Source organism: Hemiscyllium ocellatum, chromosome 14, assembly GCF_020745735.1.
Source record: "Hemiscyllium ocellatum isolate sHemOce1 chromosome 14, sHemOce1.pat.X.cur, whole genome shotgun sequence".
NCBI lineage: Eukaryota > Metazoa > Chordata > Chondrichthyes > Orectolobiformes > Hemiscylliidae > Hemiscyllium > Hemiscyllium ocellatum.
In genome coordinates, this window is record NC_083414.1 from 7492785 (window position 1) to 7516504 (window position 23720).

General features: G+C 47.2%; 1 protein-coding gene across 3 annotated transcripts in view; it reads left to right on the forward strand.

Annotated features, from left to right (window-relative positions):
- Window positions 1–23720, forward strand: part of LOC132822232 (plexin-A1-like) — a 541551-nt gene that overhangs the window by 132413 nt on the left and 385418 nt on the right. The gene's annotated exons all lie outside the window — the stretch shown is intronic.

A 23720-nucleotide genomic window follows, 5' to 3' on the forward strand; every position in this document is an offset into this window, starting at 1 on the left:
ATGGTGGGTTTCAAACTTGCGTTCCCAGAGCGTTGTCTGGGTCTTTGCATTAACAGTCCAGCAATAATACCACTAGGTCATTGCCTCTTCAGGCTGGTTCTCTGATACTGATCCAGGTGGGACTTTGACCCCACACATGGTGGTCTCTGTGACTCAAGGGAGCCTTAAGGCATTGGCACACCACCCCCTCGGAGGACATGGTCCTGGGGTTGAGGGACAAAATCGAGGGGATGCATTTGTCTCTCCTTATCTGGCTATGATCTGAAATGTGAGATGAGCTGGTGACAGCGTGGATACAACGGTTAGTGAGGGGCCTGTGAAATTGCAGAAAGGAAAGTGTGGATTTCTGTCAGGCCAGACTTTTCTAAGTGTTTCTGTCAGTTCAATATCTGGGACAGTTCTTCCTGAAGAGGAGGCAGCTGAGAAAGAAAGACCTGATAGAGATTTTCAAAATTGGGAGGAGGGGCTGGAGGGAGCAGGTTGCGAGAAGCTGTCCCACTTACAAAAGGGGCAAGGAAAAGACGGTGTAGATTTAAAGTGTTGTGCAAAAGGGTGACATGAGAAATAAACGTGTTCACCCAGCGAGTAGTTCGGGAGTGGAATACAAAGCTTGGAAATGTGGTGGACATTCAGGAAGGGGCATTGGATGATTGTTGGGGTAATAATGGTGTGCGAGAATAGGGGGACAAGGCAGGAGACTTGCATTGGGTGAATAGAATACAATGGGCCAAATGGCCTCCTTCCTCATGCTAATACATCTGTGAATCAGTGCAATTCTTTACTTTGGTAATGTAGTCACGATTGTCATATAGGAAAGCGACTGCTAATTTAGGCAGGAATGTGCTGATGACGAAATGATCTATTTTGTGATATTGATGAAAGTGTAAATATTAACTCGGGAGAGATCTCAGTCAATACTCCTTTCAAAGGTGTAGCCAGGGTATCTTTTACACACGCCTGAGGAGGTAGCGTGGGCTTCACTTAATCCGAGACAAGTACTGGCGGCAGTGCTGTACTCCCTTAGTGCTGGCTCTGGGAGTGTGGGCCAAGATTGTTTATCCTTGACCATCTCTAGTGGGGCTTGAACATATGGCCTTCTGACATGAGCTGTAACCCAACAGCAGAGTGTCCTTCTTTTCGAGAGCAGGATAAATAACGCAGTAGAGTTACTGCTGTTTGTTAGAAAGACGATGACTGTCATTTTTCTTGCGAGGCAGGGAGGAGTTGGTGTGCGATCAATAATTTCACGTGGATGTCTGACGATTGAAATTTTCCCGATGGGTGGGCCAGTCGCAGTTGGGGAAGAAGAGACCTGATGCCAACTCGGGAGAGGGCAGGGGTTTGTGCGGCTGTCTTCTCTCGCCAAGTTCCGCCCCCCCATCCCCGATGCCCAGTCTCGTTTTCTCCAAACAAGTGGCTTATTCACAGCCCAGCAGCAAGTCTGTGAGCAGTCATCACCCGTGCTTGGTTACTGTCAAGTTGAATCAGATCCAGATTGGAAGTAGTTCAAACTGCTCTGTGCCAGTTCAGTCCCTTGCTTGTCTCTGGGATGGGGTGGGTAATGGGGGAGGGGAGTGACCAGTCCTGAGTTTTAATCTCTGTTTTCGCTCACCCATCTCCTACACCTTGTAAATAAATTTGGCTCTCTTGACGAGAATTGGAAGAAAGGTTTGATTTTTGGGATTTTAAAATTGAGGAATCCCTATCCCTGCCTCCCACGTTATGTTTTGGCATCAATTCCAGACAAACAGGTTGACAGCTTTGAAACACTCACAACATGAGATATTCCGATCTGGAAGTACCCGTTCACCTTCAGTCACCTTGTCTGAGTCATGGAGTCAGTCAGTTGATGTGTTTGTAAGGCATTATAACATCAGTAAGTACAGAACCCAGACTGTGTAAATCTGTGATATTGGCATCTTGTGAATAGTGTTGTAAATGAACTTCAAGATATGTGACTCTCCAGAGCTCTCTACCTGGCGTTTATGTTGCATGGGCTAACATGGAGTAAGCACAATCAGCATCACAGCCACCCTTGCAATCTCAACAATCACCCATGTCCTCTCTACCTTGTGACTGATGAGTCTGGTAACCTCTCCTGTATTTGAAGCATGAAGCTTTCTGGCCTCACTGAGTTTAACTGGTGTTGTTAGCTGGTCAGTGACGATTCCATTGCATTGTAAGCACTGTGGCTCTCAGCCATGGATCACTTGGAATCTACAGGACAGAAAGGGGCTGTTCAGCCCATCATGCTCACCAGCTGGTCTAATCCCACTTTCCAATTCTTGCTGCTTAATCTGCTACTTTGTCTCTTCACATCCCAAGTCTATTAACATAATGAGGAGGGACTTCTACACTTATGTAATACTGAAGGGGTTAAAATTCACATTACATTGGCTCCCTCCAATCTACTGATATCACACTTTCACACAGTCTTCAACACACACTCACACACACACACACACACTCTCTACACACTCATACACACACACACACACTCTCACTCTCACACACAAATACTCACACATTCTCTCACTCTCACACACTCACTCTTGCTCACACACACACAGACACTCACACTCACATGCTCTCTCACTCTCTCGCACTCACTCTCACACACACACACGCGCACACACGTATTCTCACACACTCACACTCACTCTCTAACATTCACTAAAACGCATTCACATGCATACGCTCTCACACGTACACATATACACGCGCGCGCACACACACACACACACACACACACAGAGGTTCTCACCCTCTCAGTCACACATACACACACATTCACTCAGTCAATCTGACACTCTCCAACTCTCACTCTTACTCACTCTCATTCACACACCTACGGACACACCTACTCTCTCTCTTTCTCTATCCCGCCCCTTGTGGGTGGAGACAGGGAGTTCTGCTCTTCCTTGCAGATGGAGATGTGTCTGGACAAGATTCCTCAGGATCTAATCATTCAGCCTAACCAAATGTGGTTGTACTTATTGCTTTCTGCAATACACTTCCTTGGCATCTAAAGACAGAGCCTTTTCTATGGTGTTGTATTCTCTACTACAAATCACAAGATAGACACAAGACAAGGGAGAGCTGGTGGCAGTGAACTATCTCCTACAGCCCTTACCCAGTCCAACAGACTGGGGTGGGGGGGAAGCAAAATCACAAGGTGTCAGGAGTGGTCACCTGGGAAAATACTACATCCCCTTCATCCAGCCATTCAGTCAGTGAGGTTGAGGTTTCCACACTTTGAGTGAAAACATGGCTCCTTGAATCCCTCCTACCCCTCTTGCTGTAAACCGATGCCCCTCAGTTATGTTTCGCTCAACCAGGAGGTGTTGAACATCCTAACCCATTCCGTTCAGACCCTTCCCAAAGTCTCAGAGAGGTCTCCCCTTGTCATCTCTGTCCTCAGGAAAATGGCGTTGGCTGATCCATCGTTCCCTGTAGCTGGAGTTCTGTGGTCCAGGCACTTTTTGGAGGGTGTGGATGGTTGATCTGATTAACTGAGAGGTGCCTTGTAAATTTATTCTGAAGAGGCGGGCTTGTGCGTGGGATCTTTCGGGATGCTGTACAGTCAGGCAGCTTGGAGGGTAACGTGGTCCCTTATTGAACCCCCAACAACTTTAGATTACTTACAGTGTGGAAACAGGCCCTTCGGCCCAACAAGTCCACACCGACCTGCCGAAGCGCAACCCACCCATACCCCTTACCTAACACTACGGGCAATTTAGCATGGCCAATTCACCTGACCCACACATCTTTGGACTGTGGGAGGAAACCGGAGCACCCGGAGGAAACCCACGCAGACACGGGGAGAATGTGCAAACTCCACACAGTCAGTCGCCTGAGGCGGGAATTGAACCCAGGTCCCTGGCGCTGTGAGGCAGCAGTGCTAACCACTGTGCCACCGTGCCGCCCATAACTTTGTCTCTGGGTAAGGGGGGGATAAAGAGAAAAAAACAGTCAGAACACTCTCTCTGTGAGCAATGCAGCTTTTGCGGCTTAGTACATCTATCGATCGAGTCACAAAGAGTGGGGCTGAATGGCCTCCCGTTCCACCTGTGGAGTGTGTTCCCGAAACCTTCCGATGTTGTTGTAAAAGGCGCTGCGGAAATGTTGGATTTGCTGCTGAGGGTTGGTTTGGGAGTGTGGGAATTGGGCTGAGCAGCGTGGTTAATGTGAGTCAGTGGGACAAGAACGGTGGGAGGGGACGCCTGGAAATTGAATTGAATTGAGCTGAATTTATTGTCCCGTGTACCGGGGCACAGCGAAACGCTTTGCCTTGCGAGCAATACAGGCAGATCACAGAGTTAAGTAGCATCGATAAGTAAATAATTGGTAAACAGCTGCAAAAAGAAGAACACAGGTACAGGTGAATGTTAAGAGTTTGTGAGTCAATACACTACCCGGGAGGGCTACAGAGATGGGAAACCTCACAAACGTTAGAAAAATATTTGGATAGGACTTATAACGTTGTAATGTTTGAGGCAATGGGCTTAGATTGGGAAAGTTTGACAAACTTTTACTTTTCTGTTTTAAAAGAGTAAAGTGAGCTTTACAGGTCGTTCTGCAACAACATAATGCGATTGATGAGTTGGGGACGCTGTTTCTACAGCACACGTTTAAACTGTGTGTTGGCTCTAACGTAATTACATCACCGACACTTTAAGTGCTGTTTCTAAAGTGTGATTAGAATCCCTACCATGTGGAAACAGGCCCTTCGGCCCAACAAGTCCACACTGACCCTCTGAAGAGTAACCCATTCCCCTACCCTACCAACACTACGTTCAATTTAGCATGGCCGATTCACCTGACCTGCACATCTTTGGACTGTTGGAGTACCCGGAGGAAACCCATGCAGACAAGGAGAGAATGTGCAAACTCCACACAGACACTCACCTGAGGCTGGAATCAAACCCAGGTCCTTGGTGCTGTGAGGCAGCAGTGCTAACCACTGAGCTACGGTACCACCCGTTATGTTTCTATAATGCAGGGTTGCACAAGTAAGCAATCATCACATTATAGCAGAAATGACTGTACTCTGGACTTAACCCAATGCTGTCCCTTTGCGTGGAGGGTCTGGTGGGGGTGGTGTTGGGAGAGGTGACTTGATATTTTCGGTTACGTCTTTTGTCTGAAAGAGCAGAGTGGGAAAGTGGGACTAATGTAGGTTGTAGTACAGACCTGATGGGAGGATGGGCCGAAGGGCCCCTTCTGTGCTCCTTGATTCGACGGATGCTATAGATCTGCAGCAGACAGGAGACTGGCCTCTCCATCACCGGGGATCCTGTCTGCTGCTGACCTATAGCATCCTTCGAATCATGGTGTAGAGAAGAGGCCCTTCGGCCCATCAGGTCTGTACGACTACTTCCATCAGCCCCACTTTCCCACTGCTCTTTCTGACAAAAGGCGCAGCTGGTGGGGGTGGCAGGAGGGGGCGCAACTGGTGGTGTAGTCGGCGTCAATCCTCCCTCTCCTGCTGAAACATTTTCTCGAAAGGAACCCATGGTCCGACCAAGAGCGTTGCTGGAAGAGTACTTCCAAACGCCTTGGAAAGCTTATTTCAAAGTGGCAATTATTACCTTTATCAGAGAAAAAAAGATGCGCGGAGCTTTCCGGCACAAGTGAGGTGGTGACCTCCACACCCCCGTCTCCCTGCTGCTTGGCGTTAGTGCTAAGAGTTTGACAGGCCAGCCCCAGACTCCTGTCTACCTGCTGCTGCCGTTGCTGCTGCTTTGAAATGATTGCGGAGGGCAAAGAGCGTAGGCAGAACAAAGGCTGGTCACGGTCGAGCTGCCGTGGAATCTGCAAGAAGATAGCTGCCTCGTGAGCGAGAGGTCAGCTCGACCTGACTGGGTTTTAAACGTCCAAAAAAAAAGCAAAATCTGTTTCACGTGGCAGTACTGGCTGGGGAGGGGGGGTGGTAATGTCCTTCACAGCGTCCTTGTGAATGGCCAAAGCTGGGTTGTGTTTTGAAGGGGTTCCCCTACCACAGTGTTTGGCTGTTTTTGCACAGTTGGCCATCAGTGCAGAATATGTCCCACAGTGAACATGAGCCACCGCGGTTTCCTTTAACAGCATCCCTGTCCCATTGTTCAAATGGACACGTGTTCACAATTGCAATCAATGAGCATACAGACAACGAGCAGTCCATTCAGCCCATCAGACCTACTCCGCCATTTAGTACAATCATGGATGATCAGGGTGTGACCTCAAACCCATGTTCCCACCTCTCTCTCAACAAGTCCATCGAATCCCTACAGTGAGGAAGCAGGACATTCGACCCATTGAGTTCACACTGCCCCTCTGAACACCCAGACCCATCCAACCCTCGTAACCCAGCATTCCCATGACCAATCCATCCTAACCTGCACATCTTTCGACTGTAGGAGGAAACGGGAGCACCCAGAGGAAACCCACACAGACACGGGGAGAACATGCAAACTCAACACAGTCACTCGCCTGAGAGTGGGATCGAACCCGGGTCCCTGGCGCTGTGAGGCAGCAGTGCTAACCACTGAGCCACCATACCACCTTCTATTGATCTCTCCCTCAGAGGTATTCAAAGATCCTACTTCCACTCCCTTTTCAGGAAGACTTTCTGAGAGAAACAATTTTGTTGGGAATGGTCCCATATTTTTAAGCTGTGATTCCAAGAGTCTCCCCAAGAGTCAGCCTGTGTTAAAATTAGTTTGTATTTCCTTCAAGAGTATTGTATTTGTTTGGTTTTAAAAAAATTTAAAGCACAATTCCTTTCCCTCCCTGTTCCTGCTCCATCATTGTTAATCGTGTCCCTCCTCTCTATTTCCATCATCTACAACTTCTCCCTCTCTCTCATCGTGATACCTTCCCTCTCCTGATGTCTCCCAGAAGTTGGTGAGGGTTTAGATTAGATTACTTACAGTGTGGAAACAGGCCCTTCGGCCTAACAAGTCCACACCGACCCGCCGAAGCGCAACCCACCCATACCCCTACATTTACCCCTTACCTAACACTACAGGCAATTTAGCATGGCCAATTCACCTGATCTGCACATTTTTGGACTGTGGGAGGAAACCAGAGCACCCGGAGGAAACCCACGCAGACACGGGGAGAACGTGCAAACTCCACACAGTCAGTCGCCTGAGTCGGGAATTGAACCCGGGTCTCAGGCGCTGTGAGGCAGCAGTGCTGGGCGATACGGCTGTTGGTCATCCACCTACTCTCTCCAGTGTCTGACCCTGGTCACAGTGCATGTCACTGAGCAACATGTTTTGAATGTTTATTGGACAGAACAGGAGGAGGTTATCAGGGTTTTGAATCTGTCAATCCTCCACTGTCATCCCTTTGTGAGTTGATGAGTTCACTGCAGAGCAGAACATTTCTCAAGGAGCTGTCCAAATGTCTGCACAGAGGAACTGAAGTGTTTATCCCGTTAGCTCCTCGATGGGCTGAATGGCCATGTTTTCCCATTCTGGGACAGCCGGTTGCCGTGAAAGGGAGCAGACACTGTTGTTCTGGGGGCAAGCCACACTGCCGGAGAAACTTCTTTTGTATTAGGCTTAGAAGAGAATTTTTGTCTGCTCTCTCAGCTGAATGTGAAAGATCTCATGACCCTTTGAACCCATTGATTGGTCGATCATTCAACATCCACTCCCTCCACCACTTTGGGTCAGTAGCAGCAGTGTGTAACATCAATAAGACACATTGCAGGAATTCACCAAGGCTCCTTCGGCAGCTCCTTTCAAACTCATGACCAATTCCATTTGGAAGGACAAGGGCAGCAGATGCATGGGAACACCACCTCCTGCACGTTCCCCACCACTCACCGTCCTGACTTGGAAATATATCGCTGTTCCTTCACTGTCGCTGGGTCAAAATCCTGGAATTCCCACTTTAAGGGCATCGTGGGTCAACCTACAGCAGTTTAAGAAGGCAGTTCACCCCCACCTTCTCAAGGGGCAACTAGGGATGGGGTAATAAATGCTGGGCCCAGCCACATGAATAAAAAAAACCTTCTTTTGAGGAACAGGGAAGTCCTCCCTCCTTGTGGCCCACTCGATGTTTATTCTTCAACCCACATCGTGAAATAAAGAGATAAAAATCTGCATACTCTGACACTGTTAATGGAATCTTGCTGTGTGCTACTCGAGTAGTGACAACACTTAAAAGATGGAATTTGCTGCAAACTGTGTTGGAACAATTGAGTCTGTGACAGGTGCTATTGGAATGCAGGTTCTTCCTCTGTCCCTGCATAGCTTCCCCAGCAGCAACAAACCCAATTCCCTTTCTATCCTTCAGCTAGTCCCAGATCAGGGATGTCTAGGAATTCTGTTCGGTGAATGACACAAAGCTGGAAAGCAGACTCAGAGATCACCTACATCTGAGATGTTGTAGTGTTCACATGGTCACACTACTGATGTATCCAATGGTCGTTGGATAGGCATATGGGACGAGAATGGAATAGTGTAGGTTAGATGGGTTTCAGACTGGTTTCACAGGTCAGCGCAACATCGAGGGCCGAAGGGCCTGTACTGCGCTGTAATGTTCTATGCTTTATTTATTGTCCTTAAAGTGTAACCAGCCAGAATTGGGTTATATGCTGCCAATGTATAGCACACCGAAAACGGCAGATGCTGGTCCCAGAATACAGTATCTCACAATATCCTGACGCATACGCTACACCTCTCGACAGGGCACAGGGAAGGTCCTGCTAACGCCCTTGGAAATGGAATTTAAAGCAAATTCCATCTCACATGGCTTCTCAATAGATTCATTCAATAATGTCAGCCTCTCGTTCTTCTATATCCTAGTGGGTGCAGGGCCAATCTGTAGGCATGGCCCACTCAGTGGTTAGCACTGCTGCCTCTCAGTGCCAGGGACCCAGGTTTGATTCCACCCTCAGGTGACTGTCTGTTTGGAGATTGCACATTTTCCTCGTTTCTGTGTGGTTTCCTCCGGGTGCTCCGGTTTCCTCCCATAGTCCAAAGGGTGTGCAGATCAGGTGAATTGGCCATTGCCCATAGTGTTCAGGGATATGCAGCTTAAGTGGGTTAGCCATGGGAATTGCAGGGTTATAGGGATGAAGTGGGATGGTAGGGGGGAGGGGGGGAGGTGGTCTGGCTGGGATGCTCTTCAGAGGGCTGGTGTGGACTTGATGGGCCGAATGGCCTGCTTCTACACTGTGGGGATTGTGTATTTCAGCAACTGGGGGTCCCTTGTGCTTAATGAACACAATCCCACACAAGGGTGTAATCTTAAAGACCTGATAAATGAACATTTCCTACACTTACAAACAGCTGCTTTGGATTGCACTGCATTGTGTTCTGACTCGCATACAAATCAACTTGTGATCAAAGTCAGGAATGGACCCATTCACAATCCAGCCTGAACTCAACCTGTCCTGATTAGACAGTCTCTCCATCCTGGGGATGATCCCAGTGAACTTTCTCTCAACTGCCTTCAATAAAATGGTATCTTTCCTTAAATAAGGGGACCAAGACTGCTCACCACCAGTTTTTCTCACTCTCTCTCTCTCTCTCTCTCTCTCTCTCTCTCCCCCACTGTCTCTAATGAACAATGATCCTCTGGGACTGTGCTTAGTATGGAGCATGGGAATAACGGTAAGCTATGATGAGGAAGGGTGGTTGCAGGGAGGATGTGCATTAATCTGTCGTGCTGAATGGACCAGTAAGCCATAGACCCAGGTTAATGTCCTGCGGGATGTGGGATCAAATCCTGTAACGCCGGCTAGTGGATTTAGAATTCAGTTAATCAAACCTGGAATTCAAAACTAAGCCTCAGTGATTGTGACCATCATTGATTGCCTTGCTCACTAACGTCCTTCAGGGAAGGAAATCTGCCGTCCTTACCCCATCTGGCCTACATGTGACTCCATACCCACAGCAATGTGGTTGATTCTTACTTCCCCCTGCAATGACCTAGTGAGTCATTCAGTCCAAAAGCACTTAGAGGATGACAAAACATTCTGGTCTTTCTGCTGACATCCACATCCATAAAAGAATTCATGAACATCAACTGGGTGCAAAAAGACATGACCCTCTCTCACTAATATCCTCACATACAGATGAGGAAGGACATCACTTTGACTGGACAACACATCCATCCTAGGACAAGCCAAACAGAGATACGCACGAGAATTCCTAGAAGCATGGCATTCCAACCAGAACTCCATCAACAAACACATCGAGTTAGACCCCATCTACTATCCCCTGAGAAAAAGGAAAGGAAATGACATCACCACAGGAAATGATGTCACCACAGGGCATGACATCACCAGCCCAAAGTAACCCAAACAGATAAATAGAAAGCAGAAATTATCGGCAGTGCTTTGTCCAGAGGCCCACTGAAGATGCTACCTAGTAGGGTGACAAAATGGATGGAGATGAACCTTCCAGCATTCCAATGGGCAAACCTGCATCCAGAACCTCAACCTCAGCTGCAAATCTTCTCAAAACTCGTTAAAAGAATAGACATGTACAATTCACAGTTCCAAGGATCTTCCAAAATGATAGATAGATCATATTAAAGAACGAAGACCAAAGAAACTTTACAGCCCAGGGACAGGCCTTTCGGCTGTCCAAGCCTGAGCTGATCCAAATCCACTGTCTGAACCTAACGGTCAATTCCAAACATCTGTATTCCTCTGCTCCCCACCTAACCATGCATCTGTCCCGACACATCTTGAATGAATCTACTGTGCCTGCCTCTCCCACCTCTGCTGGCAATTCGTTCCAGGCACCTGCCACCCTCTGTGTAAAGTACTTTCTGTGTGTATCCCCCTTAAACTTTTCACCTCTCACCTTGAACATGTGACCTCTTGTTATGGAACCCCTCACCCTGTCTATATCCCTCATGATTTTGTGGACCTCAATCAGGTCCCCCCCTCAGTCTCCTTTTCTCTAATGAAAACAATCCTAACTTACTCAACCTCTCTTCATAGCTAGCATCTTCCATACCAGGCAACATCCTCGTAAACCTTCTCTGCACCCTCTCCAAAGCGTCCACATCCTTTAGGTAATGTGGTGACCAGAACTGTACATAGTATTCTAAATGCGGCCGAACCAAAGTCTCGTACAATTTTAACATGACCTGCCAGCTATTATACTCAATACCCTGTCCAATGAAGGCAAGCATACTATTTGCCTTCTTGACCACTCTATCCACCTGTGCAGCCACCTTCAGGGTACAATGGACCTGCACTCCCAGATCTCTCTGCTCATCAACTTTTCCCGAGGTTTTTCCGTTCATTTTATAATTCACTCTAGAATTAGTCTTGCCTAAATGCATCACCTCACATTTGTCTGGATTGAACCCCGTCAGCCACTTCTTTGCCCAACTCTCCAGTCTATCTATACTCTCCTGTATTCTTTGACAGTTCCCTATGCTCCCTGCTACTCCACCAATCTTTGTGTCATCCCTGTGTTATGAGCTTTTCTGACAGTGCACTGAGCTGAATGAACTCATCAATTGCAATTCATTCTCCCCTAAGTGATGCTTCTGGATTTGCCATCGAGTCATACAGCACGGAAACAATCCCTCAGTCCAGCTCCCCTCTATCCCGGCCAGCTTTCTCAAACTAAACTGGTCCCATTTGCCCGTATGTCTCTAAGCATTTTCTATCAGTATACATGCCCTACTGTCTTTTAAATACTGTAACTGTAGCAGCATCTACACTTCCTCAGACAGTTCATTCCACATACAAACCACTCCCTGTGTGAAAATGTTGCCCATCAGGACCCATTGAAATCTTTCCCTTCTGTCCATTAGTGTATACAGTCTAGTTTTGGACTCCCCTACCCTGGGGAAAAGACCTTGGCTATTCACTGTATCCATGCGCCTCACTGTTTTATAAACCTCTATAGGGTCACCCCTCAGGCTCCCACACTCCAGGGAAAAGAGGTCCCTGCATATCCAGCCTCTTGTCATAACTCACATCCTCCAGTTCTGGTAATATCCTTGTAAACCTTTTCTGTACTCTTTCCCATTTAATAATATCCTTCCTATATCACTGAAAGAACGGTGTTAATACTGATTTGCACTGTTCCCCAAGAACACAGACAATCTTCATAGGAATGAGCCAATCCCTTAGACCTTGCTGACTCCCAACTCCCATTTCACCTGACATTCCAAATCTCTGGGTATACCAACCCACTCTGAATCCAGTTCTGGGAGTGCCTTTATTTAGCCTTGTGACCTAGCCTATCTTCCTTCACCTTTATCCAGAATGCAGTGGGATTCAGGGAATGGCAGAGTTGCAGTTTTAACAGGGGCTTCGTAAATTCGAGACTGGGACAACAAACGAGGTCAATTTTGGGGTGCTGGGTTACAAGACAGCAATGGCTAGACTTCACAGGTCTCTCCCCAGTCCTTGCTACACCTCCACTTCCGCTGGGGCAGGGCTCTAGGTCACAGCAAAGTTCAGGTCACATTATGGGATTCCGGCAAGGCGAAAGGTTTGGGAGCAATGATTTGAGGAGAAAGTAGGAAAATACAAGGGAGAGAGGGACATGCTGATGGGGTGAGAGGTAGCTGATGTGGACCACCAGAATGTGTGGTCTGAATGGCCAATTTTGTGCTGTACACCCGATAATGTTTTGCATGAATCCCCTTCCAATCCCCAACTTTTTTCATGTTGAACTGCAGTCTGGATAGTTTTGAAGCTATATTCATTTGTTTCCCATTGATCAGGAATAGTGAATGTCAAACCCTTTTGGTTTCATAGAGGAGACACTAACAATCCTACTGAGCTTGTCTTTTACTCTATAAAAGAACTCAGATAAAGGTCGCTCATGAAATATTTAAAGCAAAAAAAACTCCAGTTGTGTTGATGTTGCAGGAAGCGTGGCCAATATAAGCCGGGCCAATGTTCAGGTTGTCATCTGATCTCTCCTTCCTGGTGTTGCCTGGTAACCCCTGGGTCTGTTCAGGGTGGGTCCTCCATCATTCACCATGAGCTCACTGAAGGATTGTACTGGGTGAGGCATCACTGAGAGACAAATAAACCCCCTGCTGAAGGACTGATCTAAAATACTGAAGAGGTTTCAATAAGAAACTGGATGGACATTTGAGGGAGATAAACTTTCAAGGCTCCAGGGATACAGTGAGAGAAATAGAACTGACTGGATTGCTCCACAGTGAGCCAGTATGGACTGATGGGCTGATTGGCCGCCTTGGAAATAGTCAATGAATCATCTAATTGATGTCACCATCATGATTAGGAAATGTCTCAACCGTAGAATCATGGGTGCCAGATATTTTCTCTTTTGATATTATCCAACTCTCTTTTGCAAGTTACAATTGGATTTCACAATTCCTGCACAACACAATCCCAGACGGACAGCAATGTGATGGTGATCTGTTTGAACTTAGAACATAGAACAGTACAGCACAATGTCGTGATGAGCATTTATCTTAATCCTAAGGTCAACCTAACCTACACACCCCTCAATTTACTGCTGTCCATGTGCTTGTCCAGCAGTTGCTTAAATGTCTCTGACTCCATTCCCACCACTGCCAGTGCATTCCACACACCCACCACTCTCTGTGTAAAGAACCTCCCTCTGACATCTCCCTAAAACCTTCCTCCAATCACCTTACAATTATGACCCCTCATGACAGCCATTTCAGTCCTGGGGAAAAGTCTCTGGCCATCCACTCTAACAGTGCCTCTCAATCACCTTGCACACCTCGATCAAGCCACCTCTCTTCCTCCTTCTTCTCCAGTGTGAAAAGCCCTAGTTTGAGGAACAATTCTGTTAGACAGGCTCAGGAAAAGACAACACCACACACAGCCCTGTCCAATGTGCACTCGAAGCCTTTCTGAGGTTCCGTGCACTTTGTAGGAAGTGCTTTGCCACCAGGTTTTGGAAGGGGCTGCAATCTGTGGATCTCAAGAAAGCCAAGTAAAACCCAGCGAGTTGGAATATTGACCCTGCTCACACTGAACAGCACTTTTGAATATGCCTTCATCACGTGAGGCAGCAGTGGCCCTAGTGGTATTATTGCTAGACTATGAGTCCAGTAATATTCTGGGGACCTTGGTTTAAATCCTGTTGGAATTTGAATTGTTAAATATCTGACATTAGGAGTCAACTGATAACAATCAAAACAACTGTCAGGACAAGTTCACCTGCTTCACTCATGTCCTTTTGGGAATGGAACTTCTTGTCTGGTATTATGTGTGACTCCAGACCCACAGCAATTTGTGGTTGACCCTCAGCTGCCCTCTAGGGAATTAGGAACAGGCAATAATTTCTGTATCTCTGCAAATCCTCTGAATGAATAACAAAAAGGATCTGCAGCTGATCAAGAGGAGAGCTCACCTCCACCTTTACAGGGACCATGAGGGACATACTATAGATGTCAGACCAGCCAGCGATGGAATGAGCTGCCAGAGGAAGTGGTGGAGGCTGGGACAATTTCAACATTTAAAAGGCATCTGGATGGGTATATGAATAGGAAGGGTTTGGAGGGATATGGGCCAGGTGCTGGCAGGTGGGACTAGATTGGGTTGGGATATCTGGTTGGCATGGACAGGTTGAACTGAAGGATCTGGTTCCGTGCTGTACATCTCTATGACTCTGGAATGAATTTTTAAACAAAGTCATAGATCACAAGTCTCTGAGATTCTGCACAGATGATGGTGACCTTCTCCTCTCACCCTCCCTTCCTTTCAAACAGTGAAAGACTTATAAATTATTCACTGAAGGTGACATTGGTATGGCCTCTCACTGTGAATGTGACTTGCAGCCCTTGTTTTATTCTGATTGTGGAGCTGGGACTCGATCTGAGATAGGGTTTGTAAATGGGTTCCTTGAACGCAACGCTCAGATTCCACCCTGAGGGTCAGCTTCTGGTTCGGCAACTCTCACATTCTCCTCTCTGTGTGTGCAGGTCCCATTTCAGAGAGCTGACTGCATCAGACCAGTCTGATATCCCAGTGCAGTCCTGAGGGAGGCGCTGTCATATAAGCTCATGGAGTCATAGAGAAGTACAGCATGGAAACAGACCCTTCGGTCCAACCCGTCCATGCCGACCAGATATCCCAACCCAATCTAGTCACACCTGCCAGCACCCGGCCCATATCCCTCCAAACCCTTCCTATTCATTTATCCATCCAGATGCCTTTTAAATGTTGCAATTGTACCAGCCTCCACCACATCCTCTGGCAGCTCATTCCATACATGCACCACCCTCTGTGTGAAAAAATTGCCCCTTAGGTCTCTTTTATACCTTTCTTCTCTCACCCTAAACCTATGCCCTCTAGTTCTGGACTCCCCCCATCAGAGGGAAAAGACTTTGTCTATTTATCCTATCCATGCCCCTCATGATTTTATAAACCTCTACAAGATCACCCCTCAGCCTCCGACACTCCAGGGAAAACAGCCCCAGCCTATTCAGCCTCTCCCTATAGCTCAAATCCTCCAACCCTGGCAGCATCCTTGTAAATCTTTTCTGAACCTTTTCAAGTTTCACAACATCTTTCCGATAAGAAGGAGACCAGAATTGCATGTATATTCCAACAGTGGCCTAACCAATGGCTGGTGCATTAAATTTGGAACCCTCCTTGTTTGAGACAAAGGAACTCAGGACATTATTGTGAAGAAGGACTGTGCACTGGCCAATCATAAGACGTAGGTGCAAAAGTAGACCATTCAGCCCATCGGGTCTACCCACCCATTCGATGAGACCATCTCATAATCCTCGACCACTGCCTTTCCCCATAACCCTTGATTTCCCATCTTGATTAAAAATCTGTCTGTCTCAGCCTTGAATCCTGTAAAGAATTCCACAGATTCCTTCCCCTCTGAGAGAAGGAATTCCTCCTCATGCCTGTCGCAAATGTGTGACGATCTGATTCCCTTGCCACATTTTGCCAGTTGTGAGACCTTGCTGTGCTTCAATTACTCTATCTGTTGTTCAGCTGTGACAACACGAGAAGTATTGTCTGAGGGTTGTGGGGGAGAAGGGTCTTTTCCAAGCCTTTAAAATGATTGAGAATGCATCGTTTTGGTTTTGTGCTAAGTTATATCTGGAAACCTGTTTGCTACATCAGTACAGGAAGCATTTTCCTTCGCCTGTGAGCGCTTGAGTGTGTCTCTGTGGAGCACTGGATTGAGCCTGAAGCAGTGAGAGTGTTGGCATATGCCACAGTGATGTCCAGTCACACACCCCGCGTGTCCATGTAGAGTCTGAAAATCTTTTACAGGAATGGATTGTAGCATTCATCACACCACTGCATACCAGTGCAAGGGGGGAGGCCATTTGGCCCATTGTGCCCATTCTTTGTCTGAGTTGTCCAGTTAATCCCCAGCTTTTAAGCTGTCTGGTTGTCACCTGGAATGTACAGGTTGAAAAGGCAGCAGTCCAGTTCTGGCTTTCAAGAAGGATGGGGCTAAGACCAGAAGATGCAAGAGTAGAATTAGGCTTTTCAGCCCATCACACCTGCTCCACCATTCAATCATGGCTTATATGTTTCGGAGTCCCGTTTCCCCTGACATCTCCCCGTAACGTTTTATCCCATTACCAGTCAAGAGCCTATCTATCTCTGTCTTCAATACACTTCCTGTCTTGGCCTCCACAGCCTTCTGCAGCAATGGGTTCCACAGATTCACCACCTTCTGGCTGAAGCAATTCCTCCATATCTCAGTAAATATTTGAAGGGGGTGAATTTGCAGAGTGTCAATGCAGGAACATACTTATGGACACAGGCAAGGCATGATGGTACAGTGGTTAGCACTGTTACCTCACAGCTCGATTCCACCCTTGAGTGACTGCCTGTGTGGAGTTTGCACGCTCTCCCCGTGTCTGTGTGGGTTTCCTCTGGGTTCTTTGGTTCCCTCCCACAGTCCAAAGATGTGCAGGTTAGGGTGGATTGGCCATGCTAAATCGCCCAGAGTGTTCAGGCTTGTGTAGGTTAGGTGTGTGAGGCATGGGAAATGTGTTGTTACAAGTGTAACGTAGAGGGATGGATCTGGGTGGAATGCTGTTTGGAGGGTCAGTGTAGACTTGATGGGCCGAATGGCCTGATCTCATACAGTCGGGCATCTCTGATTCGAAGGCACCTGCAGTTCTGCTTCGCGTGGTGGTGTGGTGGTTGCAATGGGGCGTACATAAATGGAAGCACTCTTTCTCGAGCTGTCATAGCAAATGTCAGTGCCATTGCGCACAGGGAGTGGAACAGTCAGATTTGCTGCCTCTGCCTTGTCATGTATGTGGAGACATTCGCACTGTTATCAGACCGTCTCCTGTCCCCCTTCTCCCCTCTGAAGTTGAGTTGCCAACTCTTGGTTGGTTACACTCCTGGAGGTAATAACTGATGACCCATCCCCCGCCCCTGCTGAGTCTCTCCCCCATCTTGAATATTTTTAGAACCAGCAAGAAGTGCTGTGGGTGTTTCAAATTACAATTTAATGTTTTGTTTTGGAAAGCTCCCGTTGTGTTTCCTCACCCTGGGTATTTTTGGTTGCTGACTAATAGACTGCACAGAAGAGAAGCCTTCAATTTCTGGAGACCCTTGGCAAAACTACTCCTGTAGCCTCCACCCCCACCTCCCCTTCCAGTGACTCTGCCCAGACTCTCTCATAGCCGCTAATTGCTATAGCAACCAGACTGGCGTGGCAGGTTATTTTACGTTCAAACCGCAAGATGGAGGAGCAAAAGTAGGCCATTCAGCCCATCGATTCTGCTCTGCCATTTAATTAGACTGTAGCTGAATTGATTGTCCTCAGCTCCACTTTTTGTGCCTTGTCTCCATATCCTCCCTGATTAAGACTGTATCTCAGTTTTGAATATACTTAATGACCCAGCCTCTGGGGAAGAGAATTCCTCGGATTCACTGCCCTTTGAGAGAAGACATTCCTCCTCATCTGTCTTAAATATTGCGCTCAATATTCTCAAAAGACCAATTACCGTGCTTTCTCAGGATCCTGCAATTTAAAAAATGAAGCTCACAAGACAGGATAGAGAGCATCAGAAGGGGGCAGGTGGTGCTGTGGTAGGAAAATGGGGTAATTATCTTTTTTCTAGGGGTGGAGGGGCAGTGGGCGTGGGTAGAAACAAGGTAAGAACCAACGACTGTGGATCCCTTGGGACAGGGAGGGAGCCATGACCTCTGTCGTTGCCACGGCAACGATATGCCGCCTGGGTCTCTGGCGGAGTAGGCCACATTTCACAAAGGGCTGCCGTAAATCAAGGGGTGAAACACAAGGCCCAGACAGTTTCGAGGTGAGAATCCACCTCCTTTGGTCTAAACTCCGACAGTTTTGTGTCTTTGGGGACATAATGAGGTAATGTTCCCCAGGCTTCGCTGCATTTGCTATTCCCCCTTCTCTGCTTCAGTCTGAGACTGAGCTGACTGTACAGGGAATGGGTGTGTGCTGACCCAAGGCATCTTTATTTTAGTTTTTTAGATTTGATTAGATTAGATTCCCTACAGTATGGAAAGACGGAACTGTACTTCCAGGAGCCTCATTAGGATCTGATATTAAAAAAAATTGGATTGACCCAGCTCCCTGCCCACCTGAGTGTCAGGCTCCTTTGCATCAACTCAACTGATGCATCATAGAAAGCATCCTGTCTGGATGCATCGCAGTGTACTGTGACAACCGCTGTTCCCAAAACTACAGAGAATCGTGAACACAGTTCAGTCCATCACACAAACCAGCCTTCCATCCATTGACTCCATCTATACTTCCCACTGCCTCGGGAAAGCAACCAACATCATCAAAGACCCCTCCCACCCCACTTATATTCTCTTCCATCCTCTTCCATTAGGCAGAAGATACAAACGTTTGAATGCACGTCCCATCAGATTCAAGAACAGCTTCCTCCCCACGGCTATCAGACTTTTGAATGAACCTCTCAAATGTTAGTGTTGATCTATATCCTTGCCCCTTCTCTGTGGCTGTTTTCTGCACTCTATTCTGCTACCCTGATGAGCTTCGTATGGTACAATCTGTCTGTAGAGCACACAAAACAACACTCTTCATTGTGTCTTGGTACATGTGACAAGAACAAATCAAATCAAACTGGAGAGAAAAAAATTGGACACAAACAGAAACTGTTTCACTCAGCAAGTGGTTAGACTGTGCCTGAGTGTGTGGTTGGAGACATCAGAAGAGAACTCCGGGGTTATCTGAGAAGGAAGAATGTATGGGATTATGGGGAAGGCCGGATTGGCGAGTTCCTCATTCAGAGAGTCGTGACTGGCATGGTGAGCTGAATAGCCTCATTCTGCACTGAGGGGAAGTAACAACCAAGTGGCATCATCAGCAAGGCTATCAATCCCGAAACCTAAGTAATGTTCTGGGGACCTGGGTTCAAATCCTGCCATGGCAGATGGTGGAATTTGAATTGAACGAAAAAAACGTCTGGAATTCTGACTGTGAATCCATTGTCAAATGTTGGGACGTGAATGTCCTTTAGGGAAGGAAACTGCCACCCTTACCTGGTCTGGCCTACATGTGACTCCAGACCCACAGCAATGCGGTTGACTCTCAACTGCCCTCTGGGCAATTAGGGATGGCCAATAAATGCTGACCTAACGAGTGACATCCTCATCCTATGAATGAATAAAGATGTACAATTCTGTGACTGAACGAATTATTGCTGTATTTGTATTCTAGTGTGTTGCACTATTATAGACAGTTGCATGTTGGCACAATTTAAAGGGAAGCTGGGTCACATTAGGAATTTCCCTAATGCGTTGTCTTATTGGTCGTGATATGGAGAATGCCGGTATTGGACTGGTGTGTACAAAGTTAAAAATCACACAACACCTGGTTATAGTCCAACACGTTTAATTGGAAGCACACTAGCCATCTGATGAAGGAGCAGCGCTCCGAAAGCTAGTGCTTCCAATTAAACCTGTTGGACTATAACCTGGTGTTATGTGATGTTTGACTTTGTCTTATCGGGGCATTCTGCCCTGAATGAGCCCTGGTTTTAACCCCTTCGTGCTCTCTCCCCTCCCTCATTGTCTCTTCCTTCAGCTCCATCATCCTCCAAGGTATCTTGAATGTTTCTCCAGCTCTGGCCTTTTGTGTGTCCTGGATTTTAAAATTTCCATTACTTTTGGCTATGTCTTAATAGACTAGGCTCGAAAGCAGTGGAATACTCTTTCTCCCGAAACTTCTCCACCTTTCTCTCTCTCTCTCTCTCAATAAATCATTATGTCACTTCTTAAAGTAGTGGTTTATAACCTTTTTATAGTTAAGGGGCCCCACAACCAATTGTAACATTCAGTGGAACCTCACTCCCTCCACCTCTCCCACCATCAAGAAACAAAATTGAAAACACAACTGAGTGAACAACTATTTTTCATTAAAAATAGTGCAGTTCAGGTTTCCCTCCTATCGGAAAGATGTTGTGAAACTTGAAAGGGTTCAGACATGATTTACAAGGATGTTGCCAGGGTTGCAGGGTTTGAGCTATAGGGAGAGGCTGAACAGGCTGGGGCACTTTTCCCTGGGGCATCAGCGGCTGAAGGGTGACCTTATAGAGGTTTATAAAATCATGAGGGGCATGGATAGGGTAAATAGACAAGGTCTCTTCCCTGGGGTTGGGAAGTCAGGAAGGTTTCAGGTGAGAGGGGAAAAATATAAAAGCAACCTAAGGGGTAACGTTTTCACGCAGAGAATGATGTGTGTGTGGAATGAGCTGCCAGAGGAAGTGGTGGAGGCTGTAGTGGATGGGTATACAAATAGGAAGAGTTTAGGGAGATATGGGTCAAATGCTGCCAAATTTAGGATGAATTGAGGATATCTGGTCAGCATGGATGAGTTGGACCAAAGGGTCTGTTTCTGTGCTGTACCTTTCTATGACTCTAAATGTAAAAACAAGGCATCTTGAAAAAACATGGTATAATTTTCAAATTTAGGGCAGTCCTGGGATTCCCGATTGGTAAAAGCTTACCCTTCGATACGTTTTCAATCACTTAATCGTTCTAAAATCTCCCTGTGAAAGTCTTGCCTTTTTACACGCTTTGGCACGGTTTTGTTGCCATTCGGAGGCACTATATCAATGCAGCTTGTTGTTGAGGGCACGGAGTGTAGCATGCGGCTGGAGTCATGTGCGGAAGACTGCCGCTGAGCGTGACAGGCCTGTGAATCTCTCAAAGCCGCGGGATTGAATGGGACCTTTGTTGCTGCATCTCAGATCAACGTTGCTCCCTGATTTAGAACAAGTGCTGCCTCAGTCTACATTGTGTTCTGTGCCACTGTCTGTTTGATGCTCCTCCCGGTGCCTGACAGCTTCATTTTGGCTTCAGTTTGCCATGATGGAATCGAGTTGACCGTATTCTGTGGTAAGGCACTCATTCTGTCGGGGGCGGGGGGGAGTTTGGATGTTGAATGGTCTCGATCAGCTCTGTGATTGCCCCTTTTCTCATGTCACACAGGGTCATGGAGGCACTAGAAAAGCCTTTTGGCCCATTGAATCTTCAGCTCCTGACCCATAACCTTGTTTGCCTTGGCAGCACAAGTGCATAACTAAATACTCCTTCAATGTGATTAGAGCTTCTATCTTTCCCTTCCTCCAGACAGGGACTTCCAGATTCCCACCACTCTCTGGGTGATCATGTATTTCATCACATCCCCCTGTGAACCTCCTACCCCTTATCATCAATAGATATCCCCTGGTCATTGATCTCAGTCTCCCAGGGAGAAATGTTATGTACTGCCTACACTATTTCCCTGTCTATCCTACCAATGGTGGCTCAGTGGTTAGCACTGCTGCCTCACAGCGCCAGGGACCCGGGTTCGAATCCACCCTCGGGTGACTGCCTGTGTGGAGTTTGCACGTGTTTGTGTGGGGTTCCTCTCACAGTCCAAAAATGTGCAGGTTCAGTTGGATTGGCTGTGCTAAATTGCCGCATGGTGTGCAGGTTAGGTGGATTAGGGTTACTGGGATAATGGTAAGTGTGGTGGGATGCTCTTCAAGGACGTTGTGGACTTGATGGGCCACATGGCAAACTTCCACACTCTAGGGATTCCACGCATGTTGCTGAGAATTTCATATATCCTCACCAGATTTCCCTCCTATGTCCCCTCTATTCTAGAGGAAAGCAACCCCAGTCTGTCCAACCTCTCCTCATAACCAAAACGTTCCAGCCCAGGCAACATCCCGGTAAATCCCCTCTGCACTCTGTCTAGCACTCCTCTGCCTCCCTCTCTGTTTTGAATACTTTGTGTATTATGGATTTGTGCACCTCCTGGAAGCATTCACCTGGGATGTCCACGTCACTCCGCGATGGGAGTGATGTCTGACCTGTTAGTGCTACGGCTCAGAGAACCTGAGCATGTTGTATCCTCTCTCCCTGGCAAATCTCTGCCTGGTACCTGGGCTTGTAAACAGGAACTGCAGGAGAGTTTGTTCTTTTCAGCTGTGGCATTTTAAACACCGGGTTCCCCTTTTCTCCCGCAATCGTCCCTGAGACTCTGATTTCTTGCCTTCCGTGTCTATTCAAAGCTACTATCGCAAGGGGGGGGTCCTTGGATTGAACATAGAACATAGAACATAGAACAGTACAGCACAGAACAGGCCCTTCGGCCCACGATGTTGTGCCGAACATCTATCCTAGATTAAGCACCCATCCATGTACCTATCCAATTGCCGCTTAAAGGTCGCCAATGATTCTGACTCCACCACTCCCACGGGCAGCGCATTCCATGCCCCCACCACTCTCTGGGTAAAGAACCCACCCCTGACATCTCCCCTATACCTTCCACCCTTCACCTTAAATTTATGTCCCCTTGTAACACTCTGTTGCATTTGGAATTAAAAGCTAGTGTAAGTAATGAGGATTGTGAACCAATCTTCCATTGCTGTAATGACCCACCTGGTTCACTATTAATCCTCTTTGGGAAGGAAATCTTTACCTGGTCTGGCCCTCACGTGACTCCAGACCTACAGCACATCCTTGACTCTTAGCTATCCTCAAAGGGGACTTGGGCATGGCCTTTGAATCTCGGGCTTTGTCAACTGTTGTTGTATCCCTTGAAGTAAATTATTTCATCCAATCTCTATCCTGATTGTGGAATGGTGCAGCACAAATGCAGCCATTTGGCCCGTCATGTGTGAGCCAGTAATGCTTCCATCAATCTTGGAAAGCCAGTGAAGGCTTCGTCTGACATATGAGGAACGGCTGAGGATCCTGGGATTGTATTCATTGGAGTTTAGAAGATTAAGGGGAGATTTAATAGGGACGTACAAGATAATACATGGCTTGGAAAGGGTGGATGCTAGGAAATTGTTTCCATTAGGCGAGGAGACTAGAACCCGTGGACACAGCCTTAGAATTAGAGGGGGTAAATTCAGAACAGAAATGCGGAGACATTTCTTCAGCCAGAGAGTGGTGGGCCTGTGGAATTCATTGCCACAGAGTGCAGTGGAGGCCAGGACGCTAAATGTCTTCAAGGCAGAGATTGATAGATTCTTGTTGTCTCGAGAACTTAAGGGCTACGGGGAGAACGCTGGTAAGTGGAGTTGAAATGCCCATCAGCCATGATTGAATGGCGGAGTGGACTCGATAGGCCGAATGGCCTTACTTCCACTCCTATGTCTTATGGTCTTATGGTCTTATGATGAAGGGGCAGTGCTCCGAAAGTTTGTTGGACTGTAACCTGTGGTGTTGTGTGACTTCTAACCTTGGAAAAGCAGAGGGAGAATTTTAATTCAAATGACAACTTAGATTTTGATTGTGATTATGA